Source organism: Maniola hyperantus, chromosome 6 (assembly GCF_902806685.2).
Source record: "Maniola hyperantus chromosome 6, iAphHyp1.2, whole genome shotgun sequence".
Lineage (NCBI taxonomy): Eukaryota > Metazoa > Arthropoda > Insecta > Lepidoptera > Nymphalidae > Maniola > Maniola hyperantus.
The window spans coordinates 9,281,678-9,286,279 of NC_048541.1; the positions used below are offsets into that span (position 1 = coordinate 9,281,678).

Consider the following 4,602-nt stretch of genomic DNA (forward strand, 5'->3'; position numbering starts at 1 on the left):
GAGCGGGTCGGGCGGGCAGTGCGGCCGATCGGCGGGAGGGGCGGAAGGCGGAGGCGACTCCACCAATGAGGCGCATCGTGTACCAACCCGCCTTGATATCAACTCGACCGCCGCGCCCCATGATATCGTTTAATTTGCCTAATTAAAACAAAAATAATGGACATCGCCGTAATGAAGTCGGACTAAACACGACTAAAATAGGTAGGTACCAATATTTTATACTTATGTTATAAAGCAGGTAGGTACGAACAGTGAATTTGACTATTGAGTAGGTACTTACCTACTGGAGCAGTCAATAATATTATCGTCAGCACGCCTGGATTAGACCGTGTGGTAAAAAAATCAGAATTGGGAGTTTCGAAAAATAAAAATGCGGTAGGTAGGTAGGTACTTATGTGTGGTTGTATTTTATTTATTTATATATTTAGTTTAAGTAGATACCTAGGTACTTACCTACTTTGAGATTTTAGGTTCATTTTTAGTCTTTTTATCACAGCAATTTAATTAAATACCTACCTACTTACTCGTAAATATGAAATAAGTAAAATACTTTAATCATGGCAAGCGAATGTACCTACTTACCTAATTGCTTACTTAAATCTTACAAAACCAACTTCCTTCTTTCTCAGTTTCTTTATTTTTTGTTTTCTTCCTTTTCTCCACCAATTGAAAAGCTAAATGCCTAAAATCTTGGTATCGTGATTCCAAAAAGTCTGGACTCAAGGATGTGGTTGACAAGATCTTTCTCCATTGTGTCTGTTAAATCCCTGGGACATCATTTGGTTCTGAATTACACCTTTAAAGTGACGACAAAACGTTATTTTATACGTTTGAACCTGATTCAATTTTAACCTTCCATTTCTAATTAGGTAGGTACATGAAGAGTCACGTCCATGTCGTCTTGGGACCAAGTGTTGTATTTCCACTTCACAATGTCAAGCATGAAATGAAAATACCTACTTATTTTTTTCCTAATTCGTACCGGTACGAAATAAGCAACTTTGTCGAGTACGAATAGGCACACTCAACAATTTTAATTTAAATTTGCCGCAAAAAAATATTAGGTAGTTACTACTCATGACGAATATGAATCAGACTCGTACCTACCTAGGTAGGTACTCAAAACCCATATGAACTGACCAAAAAAATTAAGGTATCCCAGGCAATTAACCGCCCAGTTAATTTCAAATTACCTAAAAGTATATTAGGTAAGTATTTAGGTACCTAATAAAATGATTGAATTAAAAAACTGATTAGAAAAATAGTTTAATGACAAAAAAGAATACAGAAAAATAACACATACCTAAGCACTATCAGTCATATGAGATTATGCAAACAAAGACTTTTTAAAGACCCTGTGTCATGGACGTTATTGAACATAGGTAGGTACAGTTTTTAGTAACGCCCATATATTAATTTACGTAGGTATTAAACATAAATAGTTTTTGGACTTAACGCCGTACAAAACCTAAAAGTATACCTACTTACTTATTACCTACTAGGTATATTGTCTTTTTTAGATACTTAGCACTATAAATTATCATTACACTGAAAAAAAGAATCAACCAAACTAGTTTTGTTGCTTACATTTTAAACAAACTTTAGTCGTTAATAAATAAACTTTGACTATTTATTACATAACTAGTTTAGTGTGTGTTCTCAAAGGCAGTTGGGTTAATGTAGTAGGTTAATAAGTTACAAAACGTTTGGTTACTAGTAACTGAAACAACGTAAACCAATTAGATTTTCTATAGCAACAAAACCGATGTCTAATACATAACATAACTATTTGCTTATTATTTATTTAATATTTGATTATATTTTACAAAACGTGTACATTTAGTGAATTACCAAACTTTTGTAGACATTAAAAAGCTTAATAAATTTGATAATAACATGTTACTTTATTTATTATCTACAAAGGTTTTACAGGTGATACCCTATTTATTTTACTGATAACAACCGTACCAAATGCTGTATTAATATAGTCAAACTTTAATTACAAATAATCTAACAATTTCAAAAATAACAATCAAACTTTCTTTGATATTTTAGCCTGTACGTTGTCCTGTTTCAATTTTATTCAGTGATCAGTGAGTGTGTTTATTTGGAGTCAGCAAAAGGAGTGCCTCGTAATTAGTGTTTACACTATTGTTTCTACGGTGCGGTACGGTTTCTACAACAGGTGCCTAATGGTTTTCGTAAAAAAGTTGTACCGTACAGCGCCTGGCCGAATATTTAAGAACATGAGCGACTTCGCGGAGGCGGCAGTGTCTGACGAAGGCACAAAGCTGGCTGAGCCTGACAATATCAATCTTCTATGATATTATCATAGAAGATTATTTAAAGTCGTGGGGCCTCGAGATGTACATTCCGAAATTTAAAGGTATGTACGCTGGTAGTAAGAATATTCAAAGTAGGTAATAGGTAGTTGTATGGTGGTTGCATCATAATTATGTTTACAATTATATTCTAGAACATGGCATTGACTTTGAAACATTGTTAATGTTGGCCGAGGACAACAAAGGAACTGGTACCTATGATTGGACACAGCGAAACTGATAAAACAACTATCCACAGTTAAAAATATGCTAACAGATGCTTTTCCGTCAGACCAGCAAAGTGATGTAAGTACAATCTTCTTAGCATGTGCGAGTGTAGATTTAGCTCTCTGGTGTAGTCGTCCTTCTCTAAATAAATTAATTCTTTGTTTAATTTTTTCAGTGTCCTGTCCTGAGGATGAAAATATAGAAAAAGCAACTACAACAAAACCATACTTCAGATGATTTGGAGCTCCAGAAACAGAACAGATACAGAATGTGTATGTATAAATAAGTTTTGCAGGTAGGTAGGTACTTTAGTAAGGTTGAATTTTTATTTGTTTAGTGCCAATTTAATGAATAATGCATAATATTATATAATTGCTGTCAAATTACAAGTGAAGATACCTTCCTACTTAAAAAAGCTTGTGTAATTTCATTTATGATGATTAAAAATATTTTTGTTAATGATAGAGTTATTTTTGAATGTATACAAATGACATCATAATATTATTAAATTTTTGTAGACTTGTTTTTATGACTGTAACTCAAATAACTGATTAATAATTAAGGTAAAATGCTATTTCGAAGCTATGTTATAAATAATACTGAAGCGGGTCAAACCATCCTCCAGGATAAAAAATAGATATTTCATACAAGAAGCCACTGCTCATTGGAAAACGTATGAAACAGCCCTTTTTAATTCTGGAAAATCGTCTCATAGTAAAAGCTATGTTTATGTTTCATCTGTAAGTTTTATAGGCTTGTATTTTTAATTTTGATATTGAGATATATATTAAGTATACTCGTACCTACCTATGTATGTGAGACGAAAAATAAATAAGTAGAAAGTAATGTATAATTTTATTTCAAATCAGTAACTTTAGCCAATATTAATTAACCAAACTGTTTAGTTATAACTTATTACTAATAAGTAACAAACCTAGTAGAGTAATGGTACGGTTCATGAAATCTAGCTTGTAATAGTATCTTTATTCTTATTTTTTTGTAACAGATGTAGTTTGTTGCTGAAATGTAAATGTACCGATGGGTTTGTTGGTTTTTGAACAAACAGACACAATATTGGTATAGGTTTACATTTTAGCTTGCAAATTATATCTACTGCAAAAAAATAAGTATGTAAATACTATAAGCTAGATTTCATTAACCATAATACCATTACTCAACTAGGTTTCTTATTTATAACTGAACAGTTCCCTACCATTACTCAACTAATTTAGTTACATATTACTAAACAGTTTGGTAACTACTAACACACCAAGATATCTTAATAACAATCACACTGTTCACATATCAGTAACAATAAAATATAGTAATCCGTTGACAAATTGTTTTGTAACCAAATGCACACCATTAGGCTACCAGTAGGTAAACAGTTTGTTAAATTGATACAAAACATTTAACATATTAACAACATATCGACTTGTTAATAACAAACGCACAGTAAAGGTACCAGTAGGGCGCAGGTTGCTTAAAAGATACAAAATCGAAAAGTACTTAACAAGAAGATGGAGTGTTATACGTTCATAAACTGGTTGCTTAAAAACAGTAAAACAGTTCAATTAACTTCAACAAAATAACTTTAGCAACTAGTACCTCAACTCAAATAGCAAAAGTCAGTTTTGTAGCTAGTAAAACATAGTTTGCAAGTCACTTTTTTTGTGTAAACAGTAACCAAAGTTTTTGTAACTGTTTACAAAACATTTCTTTCAGTGTATATGAACTACAAATACTAAGTAAGGTAAGTTCGCCTAATAAAGACCACGTTTTTGCAAATCCTTATAAATTTGATTTAAGAAGTACCTATTTCAATTTACAAAACATCCAAAATATACAAATTGTTCACATTTTACCTACAAAAATTGAACAAAAGTCATGTATCAAAAGTAAATTAATGACAAAATTTGTTTTCTTAAAGCTCGTCAATGGACCTTATTAAGAATAGGTGATCTCAATAAGAGTCATTTCTATTCGGTACGTATTTCCGACACTACATTATTTAATTATTTTATTTCAACTTTGTGGTATATAGTTAGGTACT

The 4,602-nt window shown here is 31.8% G+C and overlaps 1 long non-coding RNA gene across 1 annotated transcript; it reads left to right on the forward strand.

Moving 5' to 3' along the window:
• Positions 1–1,522: 1,522 nt before the first annotated feature.
• On the forward strand, positions 1,523–3,843 carry LOC138402443 (uncharacterized). Its single transcript, XR_011236820.1, has 3 exons — positions 1,523–2,386; positions 2,477–2,627; positions 2,725–3,843. It is a non-coding gene; the product is annotated as an uncharacterized lncRNA (long non-coding RNA).
• The last annotated feature ends 759 nt before the right edge of the window (positions 3,844–4,602 follow it).